At 34.1% G+C, this 20,863-nt stretch overlaps 1 protein-coding gene across 19 annotated transcripts in view; it reads left to right on the top strand.

The window, feature by feature from the left end:
- Positions 1-20,863, top strand: part of Rap1a (RAP1A, member of RAS oncogene family) — an 86,451-nt gene that overhangs the window by 22,843 nt on the left and 42,745 nt on the right. For 5 of the 19 annotated variants that reach the window (XM_058583619.1, XM_058583618.1, XM_058583621.1 and 2 more), the window contains one exon: positions 18,536-18,652. The exons of 12 other annotated variants lie outside the window; for them this stretch is intronic. The gene's annotated coding sequence lies outside the window, so the exon portion shown is untranslated. Of the gene's footprint in view, positions 1-1,615; positions 1,659-18,535; positions 18,653-20,863 lie in introns of all 19 variants that reach the window. 2 more of the 19 variants (XM_058583620.1, XM_058583625.1) reach the window with 2 other exon arrangements.

The raw sequence follows: 20,863 nt of genomic DNA, 5'->3' as shown, positions 1-20,863 counted from the left end.
GCTGAAGTATTTTTGAGATTATTATAAATGATTAACAAAATTAGAATTTGTGGTAGACATTTGCATTTTATAAAACTTCAGATATTTCTATTTTATTATTCCTTATTTTTTAAAATGTTTTTACCTAAGTATAGTGATAAATTAGTACCAGTAGGACTTTAATTAGGAATAGCCTGTTGGTGTCAAGGATTCTTTAATAGGTTTGTTGGAATATACATCTTCATTGAAGGTAGAAGCTGGGAGATTTTATTTTGGCTTTATGCTCTAAAAGTAAGCGCCTTTGTCCGGGAGTGGTGGTGCATACCTGTAATCCCAATGGCTTGGGAAGCTGAGGCAGGAGGATCCTAAGTTCAAGGCCAGCCTCATCAACTAAGTGAGGCCCTAAGCAAGGAAGCGAGACCTTGTCTCAAAATACAAAATAGTAAGGGCTAGGAATGTGGCTCCATGTTTAAGTGCCCCTGGCTTCAACCTCTGGTACCAATAAATAAATAAATATGTTGCTTTTCAGGAAAACATCAAGTACTTGTTCTTTTAATAATTATTTTCTGTTCAAAGTATTATTAAAGCAATCTTTGAAAATCATTTTGGTCACACTGTTTTTAAAAAATTTATTTTTACTAAATAACACATTATAAAAGGAATAAATACAGATAGTACAAAACAAAATACATATCATGTAAAGAAAACAAATGAGACAAAAATAATGGTTATCAATTTGCTCTGAATCCCTATAGAAATTTCGTGTAAAAATATACAAATGTACAGATATAGAAACAGTTTGGTTTTCATATCTGCCTTTGTTTTTTTTAAGTCAGCAGATATAAAGATGAGATATGAAGACTAGAAATGTCCTATACTGACATGCTAGTAATTAAAAATTCCATTCTTCAAAAATAAGTTTTGTCAAGATTTTCCCATCTTTATCCTTGCTTTTCCCCTCACTTCTTTTCTTTAATCACCACTCTTATTCTTGAAAGGAGAGACAGTGTAGAAGTTGTAGCTATGACTTGGCTCTATATTAGATTTAACGGTGAGCTTTGAAAAATAATCTTCATTCTGGCTCTACCATCTAGAGGTACTTATTTGATCGATCATAATGAGGCAAGGCATGGAAGAAGAGAACATGTTTTATCTTAACCTGCATATGAAAGCTTGCCTGAGCTTCTGAGTTCAAGTATGATCTGAGGGAAGCAAAGGTTGAATTTAAGGTACCATTTTCTCCAGTTTTCTTGCCTTTAAAAAGGAAGCTATATATAGATAGATAGGTGTAGATCTCAAGAAATGCACTACACAACTTTCTCATTTATTCTAGTATTGGTTCATCTATATTATTTATAATACAGTCATGTGCTGTATAATGATATTTTCACCAGTGGGCCCCATACTCAATAGTGAGCCACAAGATTATAATGAAGCTAAAAAATTCCTGTCACCTAGTGATGTCATAGCCATTTTAATGTTGTACCTCAACTCATTACTCAAATATTTATGGTGATACTGATCTAAATAAACCTGTACTACCAGTCTTATAAAAGTATAGCACACAATTGTAGGACATAATACTTTATAATGATAATAAGTGACTTACTGATTTATGTATGTATTATACTTTCAGAGGTAAAGCATGAAGACCAGTAATGTTCTTTACTAGCATTCTAGTAAGTAAAAATTCCATTCTTCAGAGACAATTTTCTGCCATCATTATTCTTTTTTTCTACTTGGAAAAAAAAAGTTTGCTATAAAACAATGTACCATGTTACACCAGCAGCAGCCTCATACATCTCATATTAACTATGACTCTTTATTACATTATTTTATCTTGTGTTTGGTTTAATCTTATGTTTTGTTCATTGTAGTCCTAGGAGCAATAGATTATACCATATATGTACATGCCATATAACCTACTTGTGGATTAAGCTATATACCATCTAGATCTGGGCAAGTATACTATATAACATTCTCACAAGAACAAAACCACCCACCAGTGAATTTCTCAGAACACATCCCCATTCTTCAGCCACACATGACTATACTTTGATTCTAAGGAAAATCAACATCATTTGTGCAGAGCAGATTAGATAGACAAGAAGATGACTGATAAGGCAGTATGGTGTTGTAGTTAACCACACAGATCCTAGAGCCGCCAAACTGCCTGGATTATAATCTGTAATTTATATATAAGTTAGCTTTAACCTCTCTGCCGTATGTATAAAATGAGCATAATGGTCCTTACCTCACAGGAATTTTGTGAGATTTAAAAATGCACATGTAAGGTGTTCAAAATAATATTTTGAACATGGTAAATAGGAAGTAATAGTTAAAACTAATTTATTCCTATTTTTTGTATCCTCTTTTCTAACATTTCTTACGTTTTTCTTGCCCATTCCTCCTGACATTTAATTAATGCTGTCTCTGATTAACTAGAGTAGACATTAACAAACTTTTTTTTGTAAGGGGCTAATAGTAAATATTTTAGGGTTTTAGGACCATATGGTCTCCGTTGCAAATATAGTTGGCTCCCTGTATCTGCAGGGTTCACATCTGATTCAACAAAGCATGTATCAGAAATGTTCAGGGAGAAAAATTGCATATGTATTGAACATGAACAGACTTTTATTTCTTGTCATTATTCCCTAAATTACAACCATTTACATAGCATTTATTAGGTACTACATTTATTAGGTACATTTATTAGATATTACAAGTAATGTTGAGATTATTTAAAGTATAATTTGTAGGGGCTGAGGTTGTAGTTCAGCAGTAGAGCGCTCGCCTAGCACATGCGAGACCCTGGGTTCGATCCTCAGAACCACATAAAAGTAAATAAATAAAGTAAAGGTATAAAAAACTTAAATATATATGTTAGTATAGTTTATAGATTTTATGCAGCTACTCTGTCATTTTATACAAGGACTTGAGCATCTGTGGATTTTGGTATCTGCAGGGAGTCCTGGAACCAATCCCCTGTTGATACCAAATGATGGATATTAAGAAACAACCATACCCATCTCTGCTATTGTACAGTGAAAGCAACCATAGACAAATGAATATGATCGTGTCCACTTTATTCAGAGGCACAGAATTTTGAGTTTCATATATTTTTCAATGTCATAAAGTATTAATCTCCTTTTGCTTTTAAAGTTTAATTAATTTATTAAAAAATCAATAAGAACATATAAACCATTTCTCAAGCCATTCAAAAAACAGACAGACTGGATTTGGCTCTTGAGTCATTTTGCTGACCCTGGAAGTAAAAGGGCCTGCACATTCTGACAACTATTTTAGAACCCTTTCCTTTTTAAGCATGCCTTCATTCTTTAATGTCTCTGTTAGGATGCTGTAGTCAAAAGGAGGAGGGACACTAGATATAGCAAAAATAACAGATGCCAGTTTACCAACTCTTGATATCTGCCTACATAGAGGGCCAGACCATATAAAACTTTATAAGCTGTGGTAATCAATTTGGGCATTCATGGAGACCTTTGAAATATTAAAAATTTTAGACCTAATTTTGGGAAATCTTTCCGGAAAATCAAACCTGTGCTTTTTTTTTTTTTTTAAATAGTTTGTTGTGTTTTTCATAGTCTTGTGCCTCCTAACATGCATCCTTGTTTGGTGAAAAGAAAAGCTAGTCTCTTAACCTGAAAGTTAAGAAATCATAGGAAGAGGGTGATAGTCAAGGAATTCAGGAAATTTAAGGGATCCATAATAGTTAGAGTTGCATTTAAAATAAATAATTTTGGCTTATATAGGAGGATGGATTTGAGGGGTATAAGACTACTGGAGACTTAAGGACAATCAGAATATCACATCTTGTTCCTCAGTTTCTGGTATTTGTATTCTGCCTTTCTAATTCTCCTTAATCTGATTTCTTTTTATTCTAATTAGTTATACATGACAGTAGAATGCATTTTGATATATCATACATAAATGGAGTATAACTTCTCACTCTTCTGATTGTATATGATGTAAAGTTACACCACTCATTTAATCATACTCCCTTCTGTCTAATCCAAAGTACCTCTGTTCTTCCCTAGCCTCCCTCCTTATTGTGAATTAGCATCCAGATATCAGAGAAAACAGTTGGCATATAGTTCTTTGGAATTGGCTTATTTTGCTTAGCATGATATTTTCTCCAGTTCCATCTATATATTGGCAAATGCTGTAATTTCATTCTTCTTTAAGGCTGAGTAATGTTCCATTGTGTATATATGCCACAAATTTTTTATCCATTCATCTGTTGAAGGGTATCTATTTTGGTTCCATAGCTTAGCTATTATGAATTGAGCTGCTATAAACATTGATGTGGCTGTGTCACTGTAGTATGCTGTTTTTTGTTTTGTTTTTGGTGTGCCGATTTTAAGTCCTTTGGGTATAAATCGAGGAGTGGGATAACTGGGTCAAATGGTAGTTCCATTCCAAGTTTTCTGAGGCATCTCCCTACTGCTTTCCAGAGTGGTTGCACCAATTTGCAGTCCCACCAGCAGTGTATGAGTGTACCTTTTTTCCCACATCCTCGCCAACATTTATTGTTGCTTGTATTCTTGATAATTGCCATTTTAACTGGAGTGAGATGGAATCTTAGTGTAGTTTTGATTTGCATTTCTCTAATTACTAGAGATGTTGAATATTTTTTCATATATTTGTTGATCGATTATAGTTCTTCTTTGAAGTGTCTGTTCATTTTCTTATGATCCACTTATGGATTGGGCCTTTTTTTTTTTTTTTTTTTTTGGTTTTGTGATATATATATATATCTCCAGGAGATTAATGCTCTATCTGAGGTGCATGGGGTAAAGATTTTCTCCCATTTTGTAGGCTCTCTCTTCCACTCAAACTTGTTTGTTTCCTTTGCTGTGAAGAAGCTTTTTAGTTTGATGCCATCCCATTTATTGCTGAAGTTTATTTCTGTTTGAGGAATTTGGTTAAGAGATGATGTTGGCCTTAACACAGTGAAAATAGAGATGAAAAGAGTAAGCAAATATTTAGGAGATGAAACCTACAGCATTAGCTTGGTTGTTGATTGTATGTGGCAAGTGGAGTCAAGTATGTCTTGTGTTTCTAGCTTTCAGGAATCACAGGGGAAAATAATATAGGTCAGGTGGAAGGGCTGGTTTTAATGAGAAGGACAACCCATCCTTTGAGTAAGACTTGAGGACAAAACATGACAGTGACCAGATTTAACAGGCGTATCAAGGTGGGAGTGGATGAGAGAGGAAGTAAAGCAAAACTTGGTGAAAGGATTGATGTGCAGTATTGAGGGCTAGTGGTGCTTTGTTCTAATTTGAAGAGAGCATATATGTGTCTTTTAAGTTCTCTATCAGTTTTCCTTTTCTTTCCTGTGTATTTTTTTTAACTTGATGTCCAATTTGTAAGTAAATTCCAACATATGCAGATTTAGAGTGGAACACAGAACTAACTTGATTTTTTTGAAAAATGTTTGACTCTTTGGGTCAAACTGTTGGAAAGTCTGTATAACATAAACATTTTGAAGTGGAATTACAAATTTTTTATATCATATTTGGATAACTAGTTATTTTCTTTCCCCTCTCACTGTCTAATGTCCTTAATAGATGAATATAATAGGTATTAGGAACCTTTATAATATTATTTTTTCTATATTAATTTAGTAATTGAGGTAAGTTTTGAAATGTTTGCTGTGCCTTATATATTGAAACAGACAATATTTCAATTATTTTGCTTCTTGCCAGTTTAAAATATTGTTAGAATCAGGGCTCTAAATCTAATAATTCCTATTAAGATTGTAACCTCTAGAAAATTTAGTCATAGATATTTAATTGTGGTTTCTCTGTTTGAACGCGGAGCCCCATGGATTTTATGTATCTTCTGTATTCAGGTAGTTTTCAATTTGAATGTGAATACTTTATTCCAGTTAAAATTCATTGTTCAGCTTTAGGCCTCAACCCATTGCTGTTTGCACTCTTGTAGAGACTTTTAATACTTAACTAATATAAGGTTACTTATATTGATGAATTGTTACACAATAATTAGAAATTATTATAGTAACTCATTTTTGAAGAATCCTGAGAATTATACAAGTCCAAAAGTATTAAGCTCAAGCATAGTGTTAAGTGCTGGTCATTTCATTATTTAGTTTTTCAAATTTCACAATTTGCTTATGTTATTTTTTTCGAGAATTTTCTGTGTTCCAAAGGATTAAGATACATCGAAATACTGAGAAATTTCTCCTTATCATTGTGAATGTATGCAAATGATGTAGATAACATTATCAGTATTTCCAGTCCATACGGATTAAAAATTTTACTCTTTAGTGAAAATAGCTGATGTAGTTGGTGTCACATATAAATTCTTCTATAATCATATTTTCAAGTGTATATTATGAGGAAGCCTCCACGCAACTGTGGTATCATTTGTTTAGTAGAGGGGTGTGTGTGTGTGTGTGTGTGTGTGTGTGTGTCTGTGCATGTGTACCCTTAGAAATGTTATCCTTTAATATGGGGATATTTCTTTTTTTGACAATTTAAATTATTTCATGATTGTAATTGTTTCTCTTATGAAATGCTATTTCTTTTACTACTATTAATATTCTTAAATGTTTGTATGTTTAAGACAGTCACATTGATGTCAAATGCAAGACTTTGTTTTCTGTTTCCCTACGTAAAATATTCTTTAGATAAAAGAAAGGTACAATTTATTGAGGCATTGAGACATAATTTTTAAAAATAGAATTAGACACTACTATCAAGTAGATGTTTTTTCATCAAAAGATGTTTTCCAGGGTTAATGTTGAAAAATGTTTGACTCTTTGGGTCAAACTGTTGGAAAGTCTGTATAACATAAACATTTTGAAAGAGGAATTACAATTTTTTATATCATATTTGGATAACTAGTTATTTTTCCTTTGCTGTGAAGAAGTTTTTAGTTTGCTGCCATCCCATTTATTTTCTAAGAGTCTTTTGTAAACCATGTATTGGTTTCTGCAAACAGATCTCTCCTTATGTACCAGACCTTGCATTGATATATACATAAATAAACATAGGAATAGAGAAGATGAAGGTGAGGGTAATTGGTTATGCTGGTTGAGAGTAGGTAGAGCTGAATAATTACAAATATTTCCGGGTACTGTTTCTACCAAACAAACAATATTTTAAGTACTTAATGAACTCTTAACTTGGCAAGTACTCTAACACATTTTCAACCACACTAACTACAGACTAAAGTCATTGCACTGGGCTTTATGAAAATAATTCACCACTGTGAACAAAGAAACCTACTAAAACAAGATAATTTTGAACTTTAAAATATTGGATAGAAGTGGGTTTCAGAATATAGGAAGTGTTATCTCAGTCCTCCATTCATCAACCTGATCTATTGTGTGGTCTTATAGTCATTAATCATACTTTATATCAGTTCTCCAATAATTGTGTATGGAAAGAAAGTCAGATGGAAGCATACATCTGACAATTTTACCTGTTTCTTGGATTTTGTTTTTGCTGTAGAAAATGAAATGTGATAAACACCATTTAGCTAGTGTATAGAGAAGACAGCATATGGTTTAAGAGTGTGAGTAATGGGTTCTTTTTGCCTAATTCTAAGTGCACAAATTAGCTATCTTTAACCTTTTGTAAGATAATTTTTCTTAGCCTCATTTTCTTTAGCTATAAAATTTGGAGGATGCCATAAAATAGGATGGAACTGGGGATCATTATGTTGAAATAATGAAATAAACCAGGCACAGAAAGATAAGCCCTTCATGATCTCACTCATACGTGGAATATAACCAAGTTGATCTCATAGAAGTTGAAAGTAGAATATGGGTTACCAAAAGTTGGGAAAGCAGGGGAAATTCAATAACTTGCCCAGAAATAAGGGGTAACAGTTACAGTTTGAAAGGAATAAGAAGTTCTAGTGTTCTGTTGTGCAGTAGGGTGGTTTAAGAAATAGCAATGTACTTGGGTGTGTGTATGTGTGTGTGTATACATATATACATGTATATGTACACATGTATACATAAAATAATTGAGGAGATAATATGTTGTCTTGATTTGAATATTATAAAACACACATTATTGAATGCAGTGTAATTGGGGATGGGGGGCACTGGGGATTGAACTCAGGGGCACTTGACCATTGAGCCACATCCCCGGACCTATTTTGTATTTTATTTAGAGACAGGGTCTCACCAAGTTGTTCAGCACCTTAGCATTGCTGAGGTTGGCTTTGAACTCTCAATCCTCTGTCTCAGCTTCCCAAGCCGCTGGAATGTAATTTCTATCTTTTTAAAAAGAGGCAAAATGTGAATGATAATAGTATTCTTACCTTATGGTCATGAAAATCAAATATTATAGCCCTCATAAAGTACTTATCATAGAATATTAGGTATATCTGTTTCCTTTTTGCCTTTGATCAGAATTTATTATTGATTCTGAGTTCATTTTTTAAGTTATTGTTTGGTTCCCATAATACATTTATTTTTTTACAAGAAAGGCTTTAAAAAGAACCACCATACTATTCATTGCTGTCATTAGAACTATTAGGAAAAAGACTTATCACTATGAAGATCCAAAGAAATCTTTTTTGTACTTACTTAATAGTGTAAACTTGATTTTGGTTTAGAATTCTTCTGACAGTTTATATGAGTAATAGTATTTGTAGAGTGCTTTTTTAAAATTTTTTTTATAAACTTTGTCTCATTTGATCTTCACAATTCTGGGGGAAAAAAAAGTGTAGGACAGATGGCCTCACTCCTACTCTTAAAGTTGAGAAAGCTTCAGAGAAGTTCAGTAACTTGCTCAGAGATAAATAGCTATCATATTTCATCACAGAGTTTATGCCAAGTTTTTTTCCCCAAAAAAATAGTGGGGTGTGATGGTTTGTTCCTCCCTCCCTCCCTTTCTTTCTTTCTTTTTGCCCCCCCCCCCCCCCGTGATGCTGGAGATTGAACCCAGGGCCTTGTGCGTACTAGGCAAGCACTCCTATGTCTGCAGCCCCCTCTTTCTTTTTTAAATTGTGCCAATATTACTTAAAAGTCTTATTATTAAATTGTTTCAGGAGCAGTATTAGGATTCACAGAATACACATGAATATGTGTTAAAATTGAATAGTACAAATCAATAGACATCACTTTTCCAGTCTGGAGGAAAAAAAAAAAGACATCAGTTGCTATTGTGTTTTTCATTATAATTTAAATACTACACTTGAGGAAATTTACTCCAATATTGCAAAGTGACGTAAAAATTTTAATCTTCTGTATCAGAAGATTCTGTGCTATCATTGGTTTTGTATTCTGACACGCCTGCCTCAGTGCCACTCATGTAAGATGTGTTTGCCATTGATAGGGTAGCACTGTAAACAAGCCATTCAAGTCTGCTTCGCAAGTACACTGATGATGCACTCACTTATGCTGAGAATTCCAGGCTCAAGCTTGCTTGTAGTGGGCGAGAAAATAAATATTAATCTATATGCTACTGGTGAATGCATTGCTGCTCTGTTAACCTTTTAAGTGGTGAGTGTGACAAACAGAATTATACTGACAATGATGGGATGAAACGTTATAAACAAATTTTTGGACTAAAAAGGCAGGGTGCATTGATCATGTGGTGGTAACAATTTATGATGAAATACAGTAGTTAGGTCTGCTGTCTCTTGGATTAGTTTTCATTCAATTACATCACGGAGCTTCTATGTAGAATCATTTCCTCTTATATGATCTACTTGTAACTACAAAACTCAAATTGTTGAAGTAACTGATTTTTTCCATTACCAGAAATTTATACCCTTTTTAGAAACAGACTTAGTTTTTTATAGCAGTTTTAGGTTCACAGCAAAATACAGCAGAAGGTGCAGAGATTGCCCATATACCTTCTGCCTCACACAAGCAGTAGCCTCTTCCATTACCAGTAGCCTCTTCCATTCTCAACGATTTCTCATACTTGTTACAATGAATAAAAGAATATATACTGGCATATCATTTATGGCTCAGCAGTCCAGAGTCTACATTAGGGTTCATTCTGGGTGTTGTACATTCTGTGGTTTTGCATAAATGTGTAATGGCTTTGTTTGTATTGTCATATCATATAGAGTAGTTTCACTAGCCTAAAAATTCTGTGTGCTCCTGCATTTTTTGTTTGACTATACATCAAGTGGAACAGATAACAAGTTCTGCTGCATTTGTATTTCTGTAATCTAAATCCCATTTATAGCTTTGGGATTTAGAAATATTTGATTCAAAAAAACTATATCCTCAAATTATTTCTAGTACTAGAAAGTTATTTTTTGTTAATTGATTCTAAATATAATTTTGGTTCAAAGGAAATTATGAAAGAGTCTTCCTTTGGTTCTTAACAATATTTAGTCAAGCTACCAACTTCAGAAACAAAAGTGACTGTACTTTCACTGACCATTTTAAACACTAGTATGCTTTACTTTGTGTCATGCCTGTGGGGATATACATATATATTGTAATTGAGAACATCATTTGCAATAAGTTCAAGTATTTTTAGAGCCTTATCTTGTATTCATGGGTCCTCTGTAAAAGGAGAGAATACAAAATAGTTCTTACCTTGCTTCCAACAAAGTTGATATTGATAGAGAAGTCAAAGCTAACTATGAAACAATTAAAGGAGAGGTTGCCAGACAGGTCCAAGGCTTGCTTTGTATGACCCTCAAACTAAGAATGACTTATTTTTAAAGGATTTTTTTAATGAAGAACAAAAGAATTATATGCAACATTGATTATACATAACTATCAAGCATTAAAATATTTGCCATCTGCCCTTTACAGAAAAAAATTTGCTGATGATAAAAGAAATATATACATCAAATAAAATAGGACATTGGGGACATGCAAATCAAAACCACAGTGACACCACTTCACACTTAACTAGGATGCCTATTGTAGAAAAACAGCAGCAGCAACAGTATTGGCAATGATGTGGAGAGATTGCAGTTCTCATACATTACTGGTAAAAATGTAAAATGGTTCAAATGCCTTGGAAAACAGTTTGGCAGTTCCTCAGGAAGTTAAACAGAATTGAGATATGATCCAGCAGTTGCACTGCTAAGTATATACCCAAGAGAACTGAAAACATGTTCATACAAACAATTGTATGCTAATGAAAAAGTAGGGAGAAGTAGAAAAGAACCCAGTGACCATCAACCAATGAACAGATAAACAAAATGTGGAATAGCCATTCAGTGGAATATTTGTCATAAAAAGGAATAAAGTGCTGGTATATGCTACAAAAATGGATGAATTTTGGAACACTATGCAAAATAAAAGCATCAGACACGAAAGACTACACAAACTTTACAATTCCATGAAACGTCCAGAAAAATTAAATCTATAGAAACATAGTAGGTTAGTGGTTGCCAGAGGCAATGGGAAGGGGAAGAGGGAAGTGTCTGCTATTGGGCAGTGTTTTTTTTAAGGTGATAAAAAATGTTCTGGAATTAAAAAGTAATATTGTTTATACAACTTCATGAATGTAATTTAAAAAAATATTGAATAGGTACCATTTTGAAGTTAGGACTTAAAAATGGCATGAGGATAGATAAATGAAGTGGCTGTGATATTACAGGTCCTAGGAATGGGTGTAAACCAAAGTATTGGTGTTTTAGAGGAGAAATGCTAAGAAAGATAAGGCTAAGTGTCTTGTTTTTTTTGGGGGGGTGGGGGGCCTCTAAACTGGCAGATAACTGACTTGACCTATTTAAGATTATGCTTTGCACTTTATTTTCATGATATAAATGGAATATTCTTTTAACCTGAGACAATAATTTCTTTCATCCAGAAAGCAAGAGCCTTTATTTATTCGGGAAAGCAAGAGCCTAAAGGCCACCTATCTTGATACTTTTTTTGGGGGGAGGGGGGCAGCTCTGGGAACTGCTAAGGACTAAAAAGCTTCACACACACGCACATGTATATGCTAGGTAAGTACTGTACCACTGACCCACATCCCTACCTGGTATTTTTAACGGGTTACCCCAGGTTGAGCATCCCTAATCCTAAAATCTAAAATCTGAAATGCTTCAGAATCAAAAATCTTTTGAGTACTGATGTGATACCACAAATAGAAAATTCAATACCTGACCTCATGTGAGGAGTCACAGAACTCAGACACGCTAGAAAATATTATGTAAAATAACCTTTAGGCTATGTGTGTAAGGTGTATGTGAAACATAAACGAATTTTGTGTTTAGACTCCTGTCGAATCCCCAAGATAGCTCATTATAAATATGCAAATATTCCAAAATTGGAAACAAAAATTGAAATCTAAGGCCCTTCTGATCCCAAGCATTTTGGATAATAGATATTCAACTCTTATAAGAATTTTAGTTCATGTCATTCTTTGAAGAATCTGGTACTTACTGTTTTTTAATTTTTTAGCGTATTTTAAATAACACAAAGGTTCTATCTGGTTCATTATTTTTAAAAAAATCCATAATACTGTTTCTTATACTTGCCACTTTACACTTTATAAAGTTCTTTCATGTGTATTACTTTATTTAATCCTCTCTCTGTAATCTGTAAAATAGGTAGTATCATTCTCATTTCAAAGATGAAAGAAGCCATATAATAGAGTGATTAGGAGGCAGAATCAGGGCCCTGGAATCAGAAAGCCAGGTTCAAATCCTGGTCCTGCCATTTACTAGTTGTGCATGAATTTTATTGAGTTGTTTGTTCTTTCTAGGTCACCTGTTTTCTCTTTTCTAAAATGTTATCAAGTAGTATTAAATAAGTTGTTTGAAAGTGAAATTCTTATAATCACTTATTGAGGCACATACCAAGTCCTCAATAAGTGTTATTAGCTGTTATTTATAGATCATGGGAACTGAGTGAGGTTAAGCAGTCTAAAGTCTTCCAACTGGTAAGTATTAGAGGCCAGTACTTGAATACAGGTGTTCTGAATCCAACTCAGTTTCCTTTATTAGATTTTGTTTTACACTTATTTATTAGACATAAACTTGTTAACCTTCTGAACATTCTTTTAAGTGGAAACCAGATATTGAAGGAAAAGAGGCTTTCTAACTTCTTTCAGGTTTATTGCTTTAATCCACTGAAGCCTAGTTCTTAGCAGTTATAAACAAAAATTATGAACTATGCAGGGGAAAATGACAAAGGAAAACAGATTTAATATAATTTAACAAAAATTAAGGGGCATGATAAAATATAACAAATAAAAGCAAATGACTAAACACCTGGGGGGAAATTTTGGAACAATCAGTGAAAAGGTGACTCTCCTTAATGAAAAGAACACTGACAGGAAAAACGCTTTTTTTCAAAGACAGAAGAGTATAGGCAGTTCATAAACAACAACACAACAACAATAACAACAAAAACACATGCAGCTAATAAATATTTGAAAAAGCGTTTTGATCTCATTAGTCAATCAGAGAAACTTAAAGTGAGAAAATAAATTTTTATGATAATTAACATAAAAACATTTAAGTTGAAGCTCTGTTATTAGAGAGATGAGACCCACATATTCCTGATGGGAATGAAAAGCTGGTAAAGCTATGTATCTACGTGAAGAACCTTAAAAATATTTCTAACATTTGCTCTAGTAATCAGTGTTCCATCTAACAATGTAATCCAAATTTTTAAAAACTGAATATAAATGTATGAACAAAGATTCATTGCTGCAGCATTCATTTCCCTATAATAATAGGGAAATTTGGACATAGCCAGCAAGAAGGATAGTTAAAAATAAATTGTAACATGGTAACCTCTAGTGCTAAGCAAACTTAATCTTGAGACTAGTTTATTCTGGATAAATATTTACTAAGTAGCTCTTAAATGTTTGATATCTGAGTTTCTACCTATATATATAAAACTAAAATAAGTAAAATTTCGTTTGAACCCAAATTCCTCTTTGTAGTATTGACTGCCCCATTTATCTGTTCTTCCTTTAAGCAAACTCCTAAAAAAATTGTGTATAATACTCTTTCCAATTTCTCACCTTCCATTCTTTTCTGAACCCAGACTTTTGTCCCAGGGTTATTTCACTGAAATCAGTTTCTCAAGTCTCCAGTGACCTCCAGTGGTGACTTCTCTCTCTGCCCTCATCCTACTTGATTTGCCAGCAGCATTTGACAATAGATCGTTTCCACTTCTTCAAAATATTTTATTCTCTGTAATCCAAGAAACCATACGTGTGGTTTTCCCACTACCTTTGGGTTGTTTTTTTTTTTTTTTTTTTTGGTCTGGCAGGGTGGAGGGGGCTCACTAGGGATTGAACCTGAGAACATTTTACCACTGAGCTGTATCTCCATCCCTTTTTATTTTTTGTTTTGAAGTTGCTTAGGGCCTTGCTACATAGCTGAAGCTGGCTTTGAACATGTAATCCTCCTGCATCAGCCTCTTGATTCACTGGAATTACAGGCATGCGCCACCATGCCAGGCTGCTTCTTGTGTTTGATATCTTCCATACCTATGATTTTGTTTGTTTATTTTGGTTAATATGGTGAATTGCATTTTCTGTATTGTGATAGAATAACTTAAAAAGATAGAATAACCTAAAATTTGCTATCATAATCATAATTTGCCAGCAGCATTATAAGTGTACAAATTTAGTAGTGTTAAGTCATTCGTTGTTTTGCAAATAACATAACTATTCATCTTCAGAACACTTCCTTTTGTATAACTGAAACTCTATACCCACTGAACAATAATTTCTCCCTTTTACCTCCCCTTTTTTATTATTGTGAATTTGACTACTTCAGGTACCTGGAATCAGATATTGTCTTTTTGTGACTGGCTTATTAAACTCAGCTTGTTCTCAAGGTTCATCCATATTTTAGTATATGTCACAATTTCCTTCCTTTTTAAGGCTGAATTCTTTTCTATTTTACAGATAGTCCTGAGTTGCAATGACTAAACATATGAGTTTTTTACTTTACAATGGTACAAAGAGATGGACATTCAGTAGAAACTGTACTTTGAATTTTAATTTTTTTCATTGACTAGCCATATGGATGTGGGGTCTTCTTGCAATGCTAGGGAGTCAGAGCTGCAGTTAGCTACACACTTAAAACATGTTCAGGATGTAACCCAATTGTAAGTCAAGGAGCATCTGCATACCTATAATGTATCTATTATACACACACACACACGTATTACATTTTTATTATCCAGTCATTTGTTGTTGGATAGTTAGATTGCTTCCTTCTTTGGAGTGTTGTGAATAAGGCTACTGTGATCATGGGTGCACAAATGTCCAATTGAATCCTGCTTTCAAAAATTCTTTTGAATTCTTTCCCCCTAAAAGTGGAATTTCTGAAACATAGTGATTCTACTTTTAGTTACTTAAGGAATCACTGTACAATTTTCCATAGTAACTGTACCATTTTTACATTCCCATCAGCATTGTATCAGGGTTCCAGTTTCTCATATCTTCACTAATACTTGTTACTTTCTGGTTTTGTTTTTTATTACAGCCATCCTATTGTATGTGAAGTAGTATCTAATTCTTGTGGTTTTGATTTGCATTTCCCCAGTGATTAATGATGTTGAGCATCTTTTCATGTGCTTATTAGCCATTCATTTAACTTCTTTGGAGAAATAGCGTTCAAGTTTTTGCTATTAAACTGCTTGATTGTTTTATAGTTGTTATGAGAGTTCTTTACATATATTCTGGATATTAATCCTTATCAGATATGTGATTTGCACATACTTTTCTCCTGTTCATTGGTTTCGTCCTTTGGTGCACAAAAGTTTTACATTTTGATGTCCATTTTATCTCTTTTTTCTTTGTTGCCTGTGGTTTAGTGTCATATCCAAAAAGTGATTGCTAAATCAATGTCCCATATAATTTTCCCCTTATACTTTCTTCTTTAGACTTTTATAGCTTTGCTGTTATGTTTAGTTAGGTCTTTGATCCACTTTGAATCAATTTTTGGTTTTGGCATGGGGGAGGGCCTAATTTAATTCTTTTGCATGTGAATATCCAGTTTTCTTATCATCATTTATTGAAAAAACTGCCCTTTCCCAAATGACTGGTCCTGGCCTCCATATAAAAAATCATTTGACCACTGATGTGAGGGTTGATTTCAAGGCTCTCTGTTCCAAAAATTGGGGCATGTTGCACTTTCATTTCTATTCTGTTCAAAACACTATTTTTCCTTTGATTTCTTCCTTAAATCATAGATTATTAGAAGTATGTTAGTGTCTAAATATTTGGAGATTTCCTTGATATCTTTTTGTTATTGGTTTTAAATTTAGTTTCATCATAGTCAGAAAACATTTTGTATTATTTAAATTCCTTTAAATTTACTGAATCTTATTTTTTTTAAAATATTTATTTTTTTTTTTAAGTTATCGGCAGACACAACATCTTTTGTTGGAATGTGGTGCTGAGGATCGAACCCGGGCCGCACGCATGCCAGACGAGCGCGCTACCACTTGAGCCACATCCCCAGCCCCTGAATCTTATTTTATAGTATAGGATATGGTCAGTGTTGGTAAATATTTCATGTGCAAATTGAAAATATAAATTCTTTTGTTCTCAGATGAAGTATTCTGTAAATGTCAGTTAGATCCAATTGATGGATGACGATATTTAGTTCAACTAGGTTTGTGCTGATTTTTTTTTTTTTTTCCTGCTGAATATGTCAATTACTGGTGGAAGGGTGTTAAAATCTCTAACTGTATTATTAGGTTGATCTGTTTATCCATGCAGTTCCATCAGTTTTTGCCTTTTAAGTATTTTGACATTCTGATATTAGGTACATACACATTAAGAATTGTTATGTCTTCTTGAAGAATTGATTCCTTTATCATTGTGTAATGACCCTTATTATCTCTAATAATTTTCTTTACTCTGAAGTCTGCTTTTTATAAAACTAATATACGTACTCCAACTTCCTTTTGATTAGTGTTAGCATGTCTTTCTCTGTTCCCTTTAAATTTATTTGTTTACATTTAAAGTGGTTTTTTTGTAAACAGTATATAGTTGTCTTTTTTTAATACAGTCTTACAATGTCTTTTAATATATTTGGATCATTGAGGTTTAAAGTGATTATTGATATAATTGGATTAATATCATATTGTTAATGTTTGTTCGTGTTTTCTCTTCATTGCTTTTCTTTTTTTCTTTGCCTTTACTCTTTTTCTGCATTCTTTTCAGTTGAGCATTTCGTGTTTCATTTTTTTCTCTTCTCTTACCATATTGATAATACTCTTTTTAACTTTTTTTGGTAGTTGTCTGTTATATGCAATATGCAACAGAATCGGGGTCATTCCAGATAAATTTGGCTGGCAATGAAAAGACCACACAAACACAGAAAATACCTTTTTCGGGGTTCAGGACAGCTCTGCAGCCTCAAAAATCTAGCTCCCATGCTGGAGGGCCTGGAGAGCAAGGGAGGCAAGAGGCAGACAAGAGAGCCAGCACACCTGAAACCCCCGATTTATTGGAAGAAGCCATTCATAGAATATTCCACCCAAATAAGGCAAGGGTTTCAGGGAGTTGAGTCTGACTTCATGATATCTTGTGGTCAGTAGATTGATCACCATCTTGGCAAGTCACACCCATCTCAGATTCCATGTGGGAACATAGGCAGAGCAAGAGGAAAGGGCACACACAGCCCAAAGAGCACACAACAACAGGATAGTTCTCCCATACCAGGCTAGTTCTCCCGTATGCTCAAATGGATATAACTCATGCACATAGCCCATGGATGGCTCGACACAATACCTGTATTTTATTTATTTATTTTTATGTGGTGCTGAGGATCGAACCCAGGGCCTTGCACATGCTCGACAAGCGCTCTCCTGCTGAGCCACAACCCCATCCCCATTTTCCTTCTTTCTGAAGAATTTCTTGTCACATTTCTTGCAAAGCAGGTCTGCTGGTGACAGTTTTCCTCAATTTTTGTTTGAAGAAGTGTGATTCTTCTTCAGTTTGAAGAACAATTGAGCTGGGGGCAGAATTGTCGGCTTGGTAGGGTTTTGTTTTGTTTTTGTTTTTAACACTTTAAATAATTTCACTTCGCACTGTTCTTGCTTGCCTGTTTCTGAAAAAATCTAATGTAATTCTTATTTTTGCTTCTCTTTTCCTCTAGCTTTTTTCAACATTTTAAATCTAATATTCTGTAGTTTGAATATACGCCCCCCAGTGTAAATCTTTTGGTATTTATCATGCTTGATGTTCTATGAAGTTTCTGAGTCTGTGGTTTGGTGTTTATTCACTCTAGATTGGTTTTTTTGTTGTGTTGTTTTGTTTTTAGAGCAGTTGTTTTTTCTCCCAGCTTCTCTCCTGTTTGACCCTTATCTTCAAAACATATCTGGAAACTAACACTTACCACCTCCACTGCAGCTGCCTTCAGATTGTTCTTCCTAACTTTGCCTTTAATGTCCTCTTTCATAGCCAAGAGAGAATCTTCCAAAAATTTCCATGGAAACTTGACATTCTCTGCTAAGAACCATCCAGTGATTTCCTGTATCATACCAAGTAAAAGCCAAAATCCTTACCATGGCCCAAAGGCCTGCATTTAACTCTGTTTCACCTCCTACCTTATCTCCTAATCACCACTCTTTGCTCTCCTGTTACAGCACCCTTCTTGTCTTAAAAAAGTCACCAGCAAGCATCTTCAAGATTTTTCCACTTCCCTCAGATGTCTGGATAACTCTGTTCTTTAATTTCCCCTCACTTTTAGATGAAGTTTAAAAGTAAGTATATGCTTAAGTATAACTTTTTAAAAACAAACCTACATGTCTTATGAATTTATCCCCCTTTCATGTTTTATGGTTCTCCAAAACACTTTCCCAGCCAGCATATCACTGGCATTTGGAAAAAATTAAGCCAGCAAACTGGTTGGAGCATTGAGAAGGATAAGAGGGAGCATGTGGTTGGATGAAACTAGAATGGGATTAGGGATCGAACTATGTAACCCTTAAGAAGCCTGGTTAACATTTTGGCCTATCATTAAGTTCTGGTAAATCACTGAAATACCTTACCTGGAAGGAGTCAGAGGACGTCACTGGTGTGATCAAATTTGTTCTTTTACAAAGAACATTCTGTGGAGAACAGATTGGAGGGGAAAGATTGCATCTGGGGAGATCAGCTGAGCAGCTGTTACAGTGATCCAGAGATGACTGATGGCAGCTTATCTAGACTACTAGGGTTGATGGCCATACAAAAGGAAATGTTTGAAACTGTTCAATTCTTTGAAGAAATCCATTTGTAGATATTATCAGCAATTTATATGTCTCTGTAGCCAGATTAAGATTTCCAGCTTAGGGGCTGGGGTTGTGGCTCAGCGCTAGAGCACTCACCTTGTACATGCAAGGCCCTGGGTTCAATTGTCAGCACCACATAAAAATAAATAAATAAAAATAAAGGCATTGTGTACAACTAAAAGAAATAAATATTTTTTAAAAAATTTTCCAGCTTATAGGATCTCTTTTTGATTCCATTTTGAGAAAGTCGAATGGATTGCCCAGTGTAATTCATCTTCATGTTCTGTAAGCCAAATAGTTATGTGCCATTTTGTATATTTCTTAGCATTGGGCACAAAATCAAAGATGCTTGTTTATTGGTAATGTCTAGAACCTGTTCAAATTGAATCATTTCTCATGAAAGCAAGAATTTTAATTGTATTATGATATTTTTTCCATCCTCATCTTAAAAAATTAAGTAGACTTATTGGGATTTAGGATTGCTTCTCAATAGAGTTTTGTTTTCTGGGTTTTTTTTTTTGGGGGGGGGGGGCAGGGAATACCGTAGATTGAACTCAGGGGCACTTAACTATTGAGCCACATCCCCAGCCCTATTTTTGTATCTTATTTAGAGATAGGGTCTCACTGAGTTGCTTAGGGCCATGCTAAGTTGTTGAGGCTGGGTTTGAATTCTTGATCCTCTTGCCTTAGCCTCCCAAACTGAGCCACTGATCCTCCTGCCTTAGGCCCTGGGAACGGGAAGTTGTGTAGAACTTTAGCACTTGTGAGGATTCAAAACTCATAACACTGCCTGTGATAAGATAGATTTGAAGCTCTTAAAGCAAAAAGGCTAACATGGGAATCCTACCAGTAGTTTGCTAATGTGGCATTGTTTTTATCAACTAAAATATTGATTTCTCTTTTTACTTTAATTTGGGAGGGACTAAGTATTAAGCTCTGTACCTAAAGAATGTTATATTGTTTAACTATAAAGAAACTGTAGACTGTTTTAGTCCAACTTCATTTTGTTAATAAGGAAATTGAATATTAATGAAAGCAAATGATGTACAATTTATAAAGCCTGATTTGGGATCCAGATCCTGTAGAAGCTCTTTCTTTTCATGAGTTATTAAGTTCTTTGGTCTTCAACACATACCTCATTTCTCTTGATGTGTATATGCTTTCCAAAGAATTGTAGACCTTTCAGTAAGGTTAAAAAAAAAAAAATCAAGCCAGGCATGGTGGTGCAGCCACGTGGCAGGCTGAGACAGGAGGATTGCAAGTTCAAGGCCAGCCTGAGCAACTTAGCGAGACCCTGACTCAAAGAATAAAAAGGGCTGGGGAGTACCTTAATGGTAGTGCAACATCCCTGATTTCAATTCCCAGTACCACCAAAAAAAAAAAAAAAAAAGAATCAGTATATTTTATTATGCTGCCTCTTAATTTGGGGGTTCTAATCTAACAGTGTATTCATTCTTCTTACCTTTCCAAAATTCTTTTCAGATTACCAGTAACACTATTTACAGGAGTAAGAACTGATAATAGTGGTAGTAGTTATCATTATTATTTTGTTTTGGCAGATGTTTGTCAAGCTCTGTTCCAAGTATTAGATACACATTATTTCATTTACTCTTCGCAGTAATATTACTGGACTATTCTCTTTCTTTATAAGATTAAACCTTTCTTCTTTATCCCAAGTCCCAGTCCTGTTATCATGAGATG

This window comes from Marmota monax, unplaced genomic scaffold, assembly GCF_021218885.2.
Source record: "Marmota monax isolate L192 unplaced genomic scaffold, Marmota_monax_Labrador192_F-V1.1 WCK01_AAM20220418_F8-fsc00087, whole genome shotgun sequence".
Classification (NCBI taxonomy): Eukaryota; Metazoa; Chordata; class Mammalia; order Rodentia; family Sciuridae; genus Marmota; species Marmota monax.
This window is presented reverse-complemented; position numbering and strand designations above follow the sequence as displayed.